This window comes from Ranitomeya variabilis, chromosome 5 (genome assembly GCF_051348905.1).
Source record: "Ranitomeya variabilis isolate aRanVar5 chromosome 5, aRanVar5.hap1, whole genome shotgun sequence".
Classification (NCBI taxonomy): Eukaryota; Metazoa; Chordata; class Amphibia; order Anura; family Dendrobatidae; genus Ranitomeya; species Ranitomeya variabilis.
In genome coordinates this window covers 526,650,795-526,666,851 of record NC_135236.1, presented here as the reverse complement: position 1 = coordinate 526,666,851, position 16,057 = coordinate 526,650,795, and positions in this window count along the sequence as shown.

Sequence of the window (16,057 nt, the reverse complement as noted above, 5' to 3'; positions counted from 1 at the left end):
ATGAGTGTGCTCTGGCCGCAAATTTCAGAGATGGCCTTTCGGAAGCCATTAAGAATGTGATGGTGGGTTTCTCCATTCCTACAAGTCTGAATGATTCCATGGCGCTGGCTATTCAAATTGATCGGCGTTTGCGGGAGCGCAAAACTGCTAATCCTCTGGTGGTGTTGTCTGAACAAACACCTGATTTAATGCAATGTGATAGAATTCAGACTAGAAATGAACGGAAAAATCATAGATGTCAGAATGGGTTGTGTTTTTACTGTGGTGATTCTACACATGTTATATCAGCATGCTCTAAACGCCCAACAAGGGTTGTTAGTCCTGTCGCCATTGGTAATTTGCAACCTAAATTTATTTTGTCTGTGACTTTAATTTGCTCATTGTCTTCCTACCCTGTTATGGCGTTTGTGGATTCAGGTGCTGCCCTGAGTCTTATGGATCTGTCATTTGCCAGGCGCTGTGGTTTTGTTCTTGAGCCATTGGTAAATCCTATCCCTCTTAGAGGTATTGATGCTACGCCATTGGCGGAAAATAAACCGCAGTTTTGGACACAGGTAACCATGTGCATGACTCCTGAACATCGGGAGGTGATTCGTTTTCTTGTTCTGCATAAAATGCATGATTTGGTCGTTTTGGGTCTGCCATGGTTACAGACCCATAATCCAGTCTTGGATTGGAAGGCAATGTCTGTGTCAAGTTGGGGCTGTCAGGGAATTCATGGTGATTCCCCACCGGTGTCTATTGCTTCCTCTACTCCTTCGGAAGTTCCTGAGTATTTGTCTGATTATCAGGATGTATTCAGCGAGTCCAGGTCCAGTGCTCTTCCTCCTCATAGGGACTGTGACTGCGCTATAGATTTGATTCCAGGTAGTAAATTTCCTAAGGGAAGATTATTTAATCTGTCTGCACCTGAGAATACCGCAATGCGTTCGTATATCAAGGAATCTCTGGAGAAGGGGCATATCCGTCCTTCCTCTTCCCCTCTTGGTGCGGGATTCTTTTTTGTGGCCAAGAAGGACGGATCTTTGAGACCTTGTATTGACTATCGGCTTCTGAATAAAATCACTGTTAAATTTCAGTATCCTTTGCCTCTGTTGTCGGACTTGTTTGCCCGGATTAAAGGTGCCAAGTGGTTCACCAAGATAGATCTTAGTGGTGCGTACAACCTTGTGCGCATTAAGCAAGGAGATGAATGGAAAACTGCATTTAATACGCCCGAAGGTCATTTTGAGTATTTGGTGATACCTTTTGGGCTCTCTAATGCTCCTTCAGTGTTTCAGTCCTTTATGCATGATATTTTCCGGAAGTATCTGGATAGATTTATGATTGTTTATCTGGATGATATTCTGTTTTTTTCTGATGATTGGGACTCGCATGTAGAGCAGGTCAGGATGGTGTTTCAGGTTTTGCGTGAGAATGCTTTGTTTGTTAAGGGCTCAAAGTGTCTCTTTGGAGTACAGAAGGTTCCCTTTTTGGGTTTTATTTTTTCCCCTTCTGCGGTGGAGATGGACCCAGTCAAGGTCCGATCTATTCATGATTGGACTCAACCCACGTCAGTTAAGAGTCTTCAGAAGTTCTTGGGTTTTGCTAACTTCTACCGTCGTTTTATCGCTAATTTTTCTAGCATTGTTAAACCTTTGACGGATATGACCAAGAAAGGTTCTGATGTTGCTAACTGGGCTCCTGCAGCCGTAGAAGCTTTCCAAGAGTTGAAGCGCCGGTTTACTTCGGCACCTGTTTTGTGCCAGCCTGATGTCTCAATTCCCTTTCAGGTTGAAGTGGATGCTTCTGAGATTGGGGCAGGGGCCGTTTTGTCGCAGAGAGGCCCTGGTTGCTCTGTAATGAGACCATGTGCTTTTTTCTCTAGGAAGTTTTCGCCTGCTGAGCGGAATTATGATGTTGGCAATCGGGAGTTGCTGGCCATGAAGTGGGCATTTGAGGAGTGGCGTCATTGGCTCGAGGGTGCTAAGCATCGTGTGGTGGTCTTGACTGATCACAAAAATCTGATGTATCTCGAGTCTGCTAAACGCCTGAATCCTAGACAGGCCCGTTGGTCATTGTTTTTCTCCCGTTTTGACTTTGTGGTCTCGTATTTACCAGGTTCAAAGAATGTGAAGGCTAATGCTCTTTCAAGGAGCTTTGTGCCTGACTCTCCTGGAGTCGCAGAACCAGTTGGTATTCTTAAAGAGGGACTAATCTTGTCAGCTATTTCTCCGGATTTGCGACGTGTGTTGCAGAGATTTCAGGCTGGTAGACCTGACTCTTGTCCACCTGACAGACTGTTTGTTCCTGATAAGTGGACCAGCAGAGTCATTTCCGAGGTTCATTCCTCGGTGTTGGCAGGGCATCCGGGAATTTTTGGCACCAGAGATTTGGTGGCTAGGTCCTTTTGGTGGCCTTCCTTGTCACGGGATGTGCGGTCATTTGTGCAGTCCTGTGGGACTTGTGCTCGAGCTAAGCCTTGCTGTTCTTGTGCCAGCGGGTTGCTCTTGCCCTTGCCTGTCCCGAAGAGGCCTTGGACACACATTTCCATGGATTTCATTTCAGATCTTTCGGTGTCTCAAGGAATGTCTGTCATCTGGGTGGTATGTGATCGCTTTTCCAAGATGGTCCATTTGGTATCTTTGCCTAACTGCCTTCCTCTTCCGATCTGGTTCCTTTGTTCTTTCAGAATGTGGTTCGTTTACACGGCATTCCTGAGAATATCGTGTCTGACAGAGGATCCCAGTTTGTTTCCAGGTTCTGGCGATCCTTTTGTGCTAAGATGGGCATTGATTTGTCGTTTTCGTCTGCCTTTCATCCTCAGACTAATGGACAAACGGAGCGAACTAATCAGACTCTGGAGGCTTATTTGAGGTGTTTTGTTTCTGCAGATCAGGATGATTGGGTGACCTTCTTGCCGTTGGCTGAGTTTGCCCTTAATAATCGGGCTAGTTCCGCTACTTTGGTTTCGCCATTTTTCTGCAACTCTGGTTTCCATCCTCGTTTTTCCTCGGGACATGTGGAGCCTTCTGACTGTCCTGGGGTAGATTCTGTGGTGGATAGGTTGCAGCAGATTTGGAATCATGTGGTGGACAACTTAAAGTTGTCACAGGAGAAGGCTCAGCGTTTTGCCAACCGCCGCCGCGGTGTGGGTCCCCGACTTCGTGTTGGGGATTTGGTATGGCTGTCTTCTCGATTTGTTCCTATGAAGGTCTCCTCTCCTAAATTTAAGCCTCGCTTTATCGGTCCTTACAAGATATTGGAAATCCTTAATCCTGTGTCCTTTCGCTTGGATCTTCCGGTGTCGTTTGCCATTCACAATGTGTTCCATAGGTCTTTATTGCGGCGGTACGTTGTACCTGTGGTTCCTTCTGTTGAGACTCCTGCTCCGGTGTTGGTTGAGGGCGAGTTGGAGTACGTGGTGGAGAAGATCTTGGATTCTCGTCTCTCCAGGCAGAGGCTTCAGTATCTGGTCAAGTGGAAGGGCTATGGTCAGGAGGATAATTCCTGGTTGGTTGCCTCTGATGTGCATGCGGCCGATTTAGTTCGTGCCTTTCACGCTGCTCATCCTGATCGCCCTGGTGGTCTTGGTGAGGGTTCGGTGACCCCTCCTTAAAGGGGGGGTACTGTTGTGAATTAGACTTTTTTGGCTCCCTCTTGTGGTCACTAGTGATATGACTCTGGGATTGTCTTTCCCTAGTTTGGCACCCACCTGGGTCGTTAGTCCAGGGGTGTTGCTATATAAACTTCCTGAATTCTCAGTCTGGTGCCTGGCATCGTTGTAATCAGTCCTTTCTGTTTGCTCCTGTCTGCTGGTCCTGGTTCTTGCAAAATTAAGCTAAGTCCTGCTTCCTTGTTTTTTGGTTATTTGCATTGCTCTTATTTTTTGTCCAGCTTGTACTAAATGTGATTCCTGATTTTGCTGGAAGCTCTAGGGGGCTGGTATTCTCCCCCCGGGCCGTTAGACGGTTCGGGGGTTCTTGAATATCCAGCGTGGAAATTTTGATAGGGTTTTTGCTGACCGTATAAGTCATCTTACTATATTCTGCTATTAGTCAGTGGGCCTCTCTTTGCTAAATATCTAGTTCATTCTTACGTTTGTCTTTTCTTCTTACCTCACCGTTATTATTTGTTGGGGGCTTGTATCCATCTTTTGGGGTCTTTTCTCTGGAGGCAAGAAAGGTCTATCTTTTCCCTCCTAGGGTTAGTTAGTTCTCCGGCTGGCGCGAGACGTCTAGAACCAACGTAGGCACGTTCCCCGGCTGCTGCTATTTGTGGTGCTAGGATTAGATATACGGTCAGCCCAGTTACCACTTCCCTATGAGCTGGTTTTTTGTGTTTGCAGACTTGGTATTTATTTCTGAGACCCTCTGCCATTGGGGTCATAACACTCTATATACTTTGCAGAGGTCATTTTCACACCTTCAGGAACCTTAAAGGGCCCTACCAGCTGTTTCCCCATGATTCCGGCCCAAAACATGACTCCTCCACCTCCTTGCTGATGTTGCAGCCTTGTTGGGACATGGTGGCCATCCACCAACCATCCACTACTCCATCCATCTGGACCATCGAGGGTTGCTCGACACTCATCAGTAAAGAAGATTGTTTGGAAATTAGTCTTCATGTATGTGTGGGCCCACTGCAACCATTTCTGCTTGTGAACACTGTTTAAGGGTGGCCGAATAGTAGGTTTATGCACCACAGCAAGCCTTTGAAGGATCCTACACCTTGAGGTTCAAGGGACTCCAGAGGCACCAGCAGCTTCAAATATCTGTTTGCTGCTTTGTAATGGCTTTTTAGCAGCTGCTCTCTTAATCCAATGAACTTGCCAGGCAGAAACCTTCCTCATTATGCCTTTATCAGTACAAACACATCTGTGCTCAGATACAGCCACAAATCTCTTAACAGTACGATGATCACGCTTAAGTTTTTGGGAAATTTCGAATGTTTTCATCCCTTCACCAAGGCATTGCACTATTTGATGCTTTTCAGCAGCAGAGAGATCCTTTTTCTTTCCCATGTTACTTGAAAACTGTGACCTGCTTAATAATGTGGAACATCATTTTTAAGTAGTTTTCCTTTAATTAGAATCACCTGGAAAACTAATTATCACATGTGTTTAAGATTGATTTCAGTGATCCATTGAGCCCTGAGACACAATACCATCCATGAGTTTATTTGAAAAACAAAACAATTAAATCTTTATGACACTTAAATCCAATTTGCATAATAATTTGGAACACAGTTTATGTATGTACGTCGCGCTTAGCACAGCCATGTAGTATATACCACAGCCACATAGTATAAAACACAGACAGCCACGTAGTATATACCACAGCCACATAGTATATAGGACAGCCACGTAGTATACAGCACAGCCACATAATATAATTATAATAATAATAATCTTTATTTTTATATAGCACTAACATATTCCGCAGCGCTTTACAGTGTGCACACATTATCATTACTGTCCCCGATGGGGCTCACAATCTAAATTCCCTATCAGTATGTCTTTGGAATGTGGGAGGAAACTGGAGTACCTGGAGGAAACCCATGCAAACATGGAGAGAACATACAAACTCTTTGCAGATGATGTCCTTGGTGGGGTTTGAGCCCAGGACGCCAGCGCTGCAAGGCTGCAGTGCTAACCACTGCGCCACCGTGCTGCCCATACTATATAACACAGCCACATAGTATGTAGCACAGCCGCATAATACTGTATATAGCAGCCACATAGTATTAAGCAGCAACATACTATATAGCACAGCCCACGCAACACAGAGAGCCATGTAGTATATAGCACAGCCACGTAGCATATAGCAGCCACATAGTAAATAGCAGCCACATAGTATATAGCAAAGCCCACGTAGTATATAACACAGCCCACGCAGTAAACAACACTGCCCACTTAGTATATAGCAGCCAGGCAGTATATAACACAGCCAACATAATATATAGCACAGCCCATGTAGTATATAACGCACATCGGGTATTCTAGAATATGTATGCATGTATGTACGTTGCGCTTAGCACAGCCACATAGCATATAACACAGCCACGTAGTATATAGAACAGCCATGTAGTATATAGCAGCCACGTAGTATATAGCAGCCACATAGTATATAGCAGCCATATAGTATATAGCACAGCCCACGTAACACAGACAGCCATGTAGTATTTAGCACAGCCACATAGTATATAGCAGCCACATAGTATATAGCAGCCACATAGTATATAGCACAGCCCACGTAATATATAGCAGCCAGGCAGTATAAAACACAGTCCACATAATTTATAGCACAGCCCACGTAGTATATAGCACAGCCCGTGCAGTATATAACACAGGCCACGCAGTGTTATGACCCCAATGGCAGAGGGTCTCAAGAGTAAATACCAAGTCTGCAAACACAAAAAACCAGCTCGTAGGGCAGTGGTAACTGGGCTGACCGTATATCTAATCCTAGCACCACAAATAGCAGCAGCCGGGGAACGTGCCTACGTTGGTTCTAGACGTCTCGCGCCAGCCGGAGAACTAACTAACCCTAGAAGGGAAAAGATAGACCTTTCTTGCCTCCAGAGAAAAGACCCCAAAAGTTGGACACAAGCCCCCAACAAATAATAACGGTGAGGTAAGAAGAAAAGACAAACGTAAGAGTGAACTAGATATTTAGCAAAGAGAGGCCCACTGACTAATAGCAGAATATAGTAAGATGACTTATACGGTCAGCAAAAACACTATCAAAATTTCCACGCTGGATATTCAAGAACCCCCGAACCGTCTAACAGCCCGGAAGGAGAACACCAGCCCCCTAGAGCCTCCAGCAAAATCAGGAATCACATTTAATACAAGCTGGACAAAAAATAAGAGCAATGCAAATAACCAAAAAACAAAGAAGCAGGACTTAGCTTAATTTTGCAAGAACCAGGACCAGCAGACAGGAGCAAACAGAAAGGAACTGATTACAATGATGCCAGGCACCAGACTGAGAATTCAGGAAGTTTATATAGCAACACCCCTGGACTAACGACCCAGGTGGGTGCCAAACTGAGGAAAGACAATCCCAGAGTCATGTCACTAGTGACCACAAGAGGGAGCCAAAAAAGTCTAATTCACAACAGTACCCCCTCTTTAAGGAGGGGTCACCGAACCCTCACCAAGACCACCAGGGCGATCAGGATGAGCAGCGTGAAAGGCACGAACTAAATCGGCCGCATGCACATCAGAGGCAACCACCCAGAAATTATCCTCCTGACCATAGCCCTTCCACTTGACCAGATACTGAAGCCTCCGCCTGGAGAGACGAGAATCCAAGATCTTCTCCACCACGTACTCCAACTCGCCCTCAACCAACACCGGAGCAGGAGGCTCAACAGAAGGAACCACAGGTACAACGTACCGCCGCAACAAAGACCTATGGAACACGTTGTGAATGGCAAACGACATCGGAAGATCCAAGCGAAAGGACACAGGATTACGGACTTCCAATATCCTGTAAGGACCGATGAAGCGAGGCTTAAATTTAGGAGAGGAGACCTTCATAGGAACAAATCGAGAAGACAGCCATACCAAATCCCCAACACGAAGTCGGGGACCCACACCGCGGCGGCGGTTGGCAAAACGCTGAGCCTTCTCCTGTGACAACTTTAAGTTGTCCACCACATGATTCCAAATCTGCTGCAACCTATCTACCACGGAATCCACCCCAGGACAGTCAGAAGGCTCCACATGTCCCGAGGAAAAACGAGGATGGAAACCAGAGTTGCAGAAAAATGGCGAAACCAAAGTAGCGGAACTAGCCCGATTATTAAGGGCAAACTCAGCCAACGGCAAGAAGGTCACCCAATCATCCTGATCTGCAGAAACAAAACACCTCAAATAAGCCTCCAGAGTCTGATTAGTTCGCTCCGTTTATCCATTAGTCTGAGGATGAAAGGCAGACGAAAACGACAAATCAATGCCCATCTTAGCACAAAAGGATCGCCAGAACCTGGAAACAAACTGGGATCCTCTGTCAGACACAAAATTCTCAGGAATGCCGTGTAAACGAACCACATTCTGAAAGAACAAAGGAACCAGATCGGAAGAGGAAGGCAGCTTAGGCAAAGATACCAAATGGACCATCTTGGAAAAGCGATCACATACCACCCAAATGACAGACATGCCCTGAGACACCGGAAGATCTGAAATGAAATCCATGGAAATGTGTGTCCAAGGCCTCTTCGGGACAGGCAAGGGCAAGAGCAACCCGCTGGCACGAGAACAGCAAGGCATAGCTCGAGCACAAGTCCCACAGGACTGCACAAAAGACCGCACATCCCGTGACAAGGAAGGCCACCAAAAGGACCTAGCCACCAAATCTCTGGTGCCAAAAATTCCCGGATGCCCTGCCAACACCGAGGAATGAACCTCGGAAATGACTCTGCTGGTCCACTTATCAGGAACAAACAGTCTGTCAGGTGGACAAGAGTCAGGTCTACCAGCCTGAAATCTCTGCAACACACGTCGCAGATCCGGAGAAATGGCTGACAAGATAACTCCCTCTTTAAGAATACCAACTGGTTCTGCGACTCCAGCAGAGTCAGGCACAAAGCTCCTTGAAAGAGCATCAGCCTTCACATTCTTTGAACCTGGTAAATACGAAACCACAAAGTCAAAACGGGAGAAAAACAATGACCAACGGGCCTGTCTACGATTCAGGCGTTTAGCAGACTCGAGATACATCAGATTTTTGTGATCAGTCAAGACCACCACACGATGCTTAGCACCCTCGAGCCAATGACGCCACTCCTCAAATGCCCACTTCATTGCCAACAACTCCCGATTGCCAACATCATAATTCCGCTCAGCAGGTGAAAACTTCCTAGAGAAAAAAGCACATGGTCTCATTACAGAGCAACCAGGGCCTCTCCGCGACAAAACGGCCCCTGCCCCAATCTCAGAAGCATCCACTTCAACCTGAAAGGGAAGTGAGACATCAGGCTGGCACAAAACAGGCACGAAGTAAACCGGCGCTTCAACTCTTGGAAAGCTTCCACGGCTGCAGGAGCCCAGTTAGAAACATCAGAACCTTTCTTGGTCATATCCGTCAAAGGTTTAACAATGCTAGAAAAGTTAGCGATAAAACGACGGTAGAAGTTAGCAAAACCCAAGAACTTCTGAAGACTCTTAACTGACGTGGGTTGAGTCCAATCATGAATAACTCGGACCTTGACTGGGTCCATCTCCACTGCAGAAGGGGAAAAAATAAAACCCAAAAAGGGAACCTTCTGTACTCCAAAGAGACACTTTGAGCCCTTAACAAACAAAGCATTCTCACGCAAAACCTGAAACACCATCCTGACCTGCTCTACATGCGAGTCCCAATCATCAGAAAAAACCAGAATATCATCCAGATAAACAATCATAAATTTATCCAGATACTTCCGGAAAATATCATGCATAAAGGACTGAAACACTGAAGGAGCATTAGAGAGCCCAAAAGGCATCACCAAGTACTCAAAATGACCTTCGGGCGTATTAAATGCAGTTTTCCATTCATCTCCTTGCTTAATGCGCACAAGGTTGTACGCACCACGAAGATCTATCTTGGTGAACCACTTGGCACCTTTAATCCGGGCAAACAAGTCCGACAACAGAGGCAAAGGATACTGAAATTTAACAGTGATTTTATTCAGAAGCCGATAGTCAATACAAGGTCTCAAAGATCCGTCCTTCTTGGCCACAAAAAAGAATCCCGCACCAAGAGGGGAAGAGGATGGACGGATATGCCCCTTCTCTAGAGATTCCTTGATATACGAACGCATTGCGGTATTCTCAGGTGCAGACAGATTAAATAATCTTCCCTTAGGAAATTTACTACCTGGAATCAAATCTATAGCGCAGTCACAGTCCCTATGAGGAGGAAGAGCACTGGACCTGGACTCGCTGAATACATCCTGATAATCAGACAAATACTCAGGAACTTCCGAAGGAGTAGAGGAAGCAATAGACACCGGCGGGGAATCACCATGAATTCCCTGACAGCCCCAACTTGACACAGACATTGCCTTCCAATCCAAGACTGGATTATGGGTCTGTAACCATGGCAGACCCAAAACGACCAAATCATGCATTTTATGCAGAACAAGAAAACAAATCACCTCCCGATGTTCAGGAGTCATGCACATGGTTACCTGTGTCCAAAACTGCGGTTTATTTTCCGCCAATGGCGTAGCATCAATACCTCTAAGAGGGATAGGATTGACCAACGGCTCAAGAACAAAACCACAGCGCTTGGCAAATGACAGATCCATAAGACTCAGGGCAGCACCTGAATCCACAAACGCCATAACAGGGTAGGAAGACAATGAGCAAATTAAAGTCACAGACAAAATAAATTTAGGTTGCAAATTACCAATGGCGACAGGACTAACAACCCTTGTTGGGCGTTTAGAGCATGCTGATATAACATGTGTAGAATCACCACAGTAAAAACACAACCCATTCTGACGTCTATGATTTTTCCGTTCATTTCTAGTCTGAATTCTACCACATTGCATTAAATCAGGTGTTTGTTCAGACAACACCACCAGAGGATTAGCGGCTTTGCGCTCCCGCAAACGCTGGTCAATTTGAATAGCCAGCGCCATGGAATCATTCAGACTTGTAGGAATGGAGAAACCAACCATCACATTTTTAATGGCTTCAGAAAGGCCATTTCTGAAATTTGCGGCCAGAGCACACTCATTCCACTGAGTAAGCACGGACCATTTCCGAAATTTTTGGCAATACACTTCAGCTTCATCCTGGCCCTGAGAAATAGCCAGCAAGGCTTTTTCTGCCTGAATTTCAAGATTGGGTTCCTCGTAAAGCAATCCGAGCGCCAGAAAAAACGCATCAATATTTGCCAATGCCGGATCTCCTGGCGCTATCGAGAAAGCCCAATCCTGAGGGTCGCCCCGTAAGAAAGAGATAACAATTTTAACTTGCTGAGCTGAGTCTCCAGATGAACGGGGTCTCAGAGATAGAAACAATTTACAATTATTCCTGAAATTCCTAAACTTAAATCGGTCTCCAGAGAACAGTTCAGGAATAGGTATTTTAGGTTCAGACATTGGACTACTGGTAACAAAATCTTGTATGCCCTGCACACGAGCAGCAAGCTGATCCACACTTGCAATCAAGGTCTGGACATTCATGTCTGCAGCAAGCTCAAGCCACTCAGAGGTAAAGGGGAGGAAGAAAGAGGAAAAAAACCCTCAGAATTTCCTTTCTTATAATCCCACTTCTGCAATGCATTAAACATTCAACTTTGGCCTGGCATACTGTTATGACCCCAATGGCAGAGGGTCTCAAGAGTAAATGCCAAGTCTGCAAACACAAAAAACCAGCTCGTAGGGCAGTGGTAACTGGGCTGACCGTATATCTAATCCTAGCACCACAAATAGCAGCAGCCGGGGAACGTGCCTACGTTGGTTCTAGACGTCTCGCGCCAGCCGGAGAACTAACTAACCCTAGAAGGGAAAAGATAGACCTTTCTTGCCTCCAGAGAAAAGACCCCAAAAGTTGGATACAAGCCCTCAACAAATAATAATGGTGAGGTAAGAAGAAAAGACAAACGTAAGAATGAACTAGATATTTAGCAAAGAGAGGCCCACTGACTAATAGCAGAATATAGTAAGATGACTTATACGGTCAGCAAAAACCCTATCAAAATTTCCACGCTGGATATTCAAGAACCCCCGAACCGTCTAACGGCCCGGGGGGAGAACACCAGCCCCCTAGAGCCTCCAGCAAAATCAGGAATCACATTTAGTACAAGCTGGACAAAAAATAAGAGCAATGCAAATAACCAAAAAACAAAGAAGCAGGACTTAGCTTAATTTTGCAAGAACCAGGACCAGCAGACAGGAGCAAACAGAAAGGAACTGATTACAACGATGCCAGACTGAGTATTCAGGAAGTTTATATAGCAACACCCCTGGACTAACGACCCAGATGGGTGCCAAACTGAGGAAAGACAATCCCAGAGTCATATCACTAGTGACCACAAGAGGGAGCCAAAAAAGTCTAATTCACAACAACGCAGTATATAACACTGCCCACATAGTATATAGCAGCCAGGCAGTAGATAATACAGCCCACATAATATATAGCACAGCCCACGTAGTACATAACACAGCCCACATAGTATATAACACAGCCCACGTAGTATATAGAAGTGTGGGCATCATATCCCTGTTAAAAAAATATTAAAATAAAAAATAGCTATATTCTCATATTCTCACCCTCCGTCGTCCACTCAAGCTTTCCAGACGCGCGCGATGCGGCCGCCAGCTTCCGTTCCCAGAGATCCATTGCAAAATTACCCAGATGACTTAGCGGTCTCTGGGAACGGAAGCTGGCGGCCACATCGCGCGCATCAATGGACGTCGGAAGGTGAGAATAGCACAATTTTTTGTTTTTTTAAATTATTTTCAACATTATATCTTTTCTGCATAGGCAGCATCAATAATAAAAAGTTGGCCTGGGATGGGGCGACACACTGGCGCTGACTGGAGGGGAGTAGGGAGGGGGCACTGACTGGAGGAGAGTAGGGAAGGGCCAATTCACGGCCGGACTAAGCCTGTCGCTGATTGGTCGCGGCCAATCAGCGACCCGGGATTTCCATTACAGACAAACAGACAGACAGACGGAAGTTAAAAACAGACGGAAGTACCCCTTAGCCAATTATATATATATATATATATATATATATATATATATATATATATATATATATATATTGCGCCCCTTACAACTCTATTTAGCCATAGTGGTTTCCTCCTATTTCTAGTATGTTTATTCCCATACAGTATATACTGTGCACAGGTCCTATTCAGGATGCTAATAAAGGTCTCCCATTTTTTTGTGCACTTTTATGTCTCAGAATATCGTCCCAGTTTATTTCAATAAGATCATCTCTCAACCGTTGGAAATTTGCCTTCCTGAAGTTTAGTGTCCTTGTATCCCCTCTACTACACATCTTATTAAAGGATACATGAAAACTTATTATTCTGTGATCACTATTACCCAAGTGACCTCCAATCCTTATATTTGATATGCGGTCTGGCCTGTTGGTTAATATTAGGTCTAGCAGTGCCCCCCTTCTTATTGGGTCCTGAATAGTGTTGAGCGATACCTTCCGATACTTGAAAGTATCGGTATCGGATAGTATCGGCCGATACCCGAAAAATATCGGATATCGCTGATACCGATACCCGATACAATACAAGTCAATGGGACTCAAGTATCGGAATATCGGAAGGTATCCTGGATGGTTCCCAGGGTCTGAAGGAGAGGAAACTCTCCTTCAGGCCCTGGGATCCATATTCATGTAAAAAAATAAAGAATTAAAATAAAAAATATGGATATACTCACCCGTCCGGGGGCCCCTGGACCTTACCGATTGTAACCGGCAGCCTCCGTTCCTAAGAATGAGCAGTTTAAGACCTTCGATGACGTCGCGGCTTGTGATTGGTCGCGTGCCGCTCATGTGACCGCTCACGCGACCAATCACAGGCCGCGACGTCATCGCAGGTCCTAAACTCCTTGAGGAGTTTAGGGCCTGCGATGACGTTGCGGCCTGTGATTGGTCACGTGAGCGGTCACATGAGCGGCACGCAACCAATCAGAAGCCGCGACATCATCGAAGGCCCTTCACGCGCTCATTCTTAGGAACGGAGGCTGCCGGTTACAGCGGTAAGGTCCAGGGGCCGCCGGAGAGGTGAGTATATCCATATTTTTTATTTTAATTCTTTATTTTTTACATGAATATGGATCTGATTCCGATTTACGATATGACAAAAGTATCGGAACTCGGTATCGGAATTCCGATACCGCAAGTATCGGCCGATACCCGATACTTGCGGTATCGGAATGCTCAACACTAGTCCTGAACCGGTTGTGAAAGGTAATTGTGTCTCATAGCTGTCAAAAAACGATTACCTTTGCTGGAACTGCAGGTTTCTGTTCCCCAATGTATTTCAGGGTAGTTGAAGTCCCTCATAATAATGACTTCTCCTTGAGTCGCTGCTTCGTCTATTTGCTTTTCGAGGATATTCTCTGCTGCTTCCATTATTTTTGAAGACTTATAACAAACCTTTATCAGTAATTTATTATTTTTTCCCCTTCCCCTTATCTCCACCCACTCTACATTTTCATTAGATTCACATATATTATCATGCAGTATGGGTTTTAAGGATGATTTTAGATATAAACACACCTCCCGTCGCATATTTATACGATTATTTCTGAAGACTATAGCCCTGAAAATTAACAGCCAAGTCATGGCTCTCATCCAGCCATGTCTCAGATATCCCCACCATGTCATAATTATGTTCCAACAAAATTAATTCTAATTCCTCCATTTTGTTTTTGAGGTTCCTTGCATATACATGCACTTTTTGTGTCTCTCTATACCTCTATTCTTCCTTAAATTATTAACTGTTCTAACCCCACCCCATGCCCTACCCAATTTCTTTATTTGTGCAAAGGTCACTATCTGCACTATCTTCCCCTTTTATAAAATTAATGCCCTCCCCCCAATCCTTAGTTTAAACACTCCTCCAACCTTCTAGCCATTTTCTCCCCCAGCACAGCTGCACCCTCCCCATAGAGGTGCAGCCTGTCCCTAGCGTAGAGCCTGCAGCCAACTGAGAAGTCAGCACAGTTCTCCAGGAACCCAAACCCCCTCTTTCCTATACCAATTCCTGAGCCACTTATTTATCTCCCTAATCTCCTATTACCTCTCTGGTGTGGCACATGATAAGGCTGTATTTCAGAGAATACCACCTTGGAGGTCCTTGCTTTAAGCTTGCAGCCTAATTCCCTGAAATTGTCTATAAGAACCTTCTACCTACCTCTACCTAAATTTGTCATTTGTGCCTTTGTGTACCATGACCGCTGGATCCTCACGAGCCCCTCTAGATAATCTGTCAACCCGAGCAGCGATGTGTCAGACTCGAGCGCCAGATAGGCAGCATACTGTTCGATGATCCCTGTCTTTGTGACAGAATGCCCTATCTTTTCCCCTAATAATTGAGTCCCCCACTACCAGCACCTGTCTGGCCTGCCCTGCTCTCCTATTTCCCTCCTTACAGGAGCAGTCACTCCTCCAGTCTTTCAGAGGACATGCTTTGCTGCAGCAGTGCTACCCCTACACTTACACCCTCTCATCCGCCAACTTAGCAGACTTATTGGGATGTGCAGATCAGGACTAGCTTCCCTGGCACTCTTCCTTCTACCCCGCCTTCTAACTGTCACCCAACACTAGCTGCCTCACTTTTCTGCAGTGATACTACCATCCTCCCCCCACATCTATCCCATTGAGTGCCTGCTCAGTGAGCAGCAGACTCCTTTCCATATTGTCTCCTTTCCATATTGTCTATGGATCTGTGTTGCCAGCTGCACATTTAGATCCAGAACCTGGGCTTCCAAATGCATAATGTGGTCACATCTTGCAAAGTAGTATGCACACTCAACCGGCTATTCAAGAATTGCATACAGGTGGCAAGATGTGCACTGGATGGCATTGTCAATTATGGAGCTCAATTCCTAATTGGGATTTCACCAGAAAGAAAAGTTAAATAAAAAGAAATGTAGAGTATTAATAAAATGCAAACAGCAATTCAGTAATTCCTCCCTTGCAAACTCCCTGTATGCAAAGTCACTGAATCACAAGTCACACACTTACTTCCATTCGCACTTATGCTCCAGTCACACACAACTTGTTCATACTCACTAAGGAAGAAGAATTTTTCTTTTTTTCTTTTTTTTTCCTTTACTACCAACCCAACTAACAGCTCAATGCGCTTCCAAAAGTATTGTTGAATTACTTTTGAAAAAGAAACTTGCATTAAAAAGTGCAAGTGCTTAGATGTAGTATAATAAAAGGGACTGTACATAGCATGATATGTAGCATGAAATCACAAACCACTCTATAAAAAATATGGCATATAGTGTCATAAGTGACAAATCACACAAGTACAGTGTCTTTTCTAGGACATGATCAGATATCACTGTCAAGCTATTAGGCGTCGGGATTCTCCCACT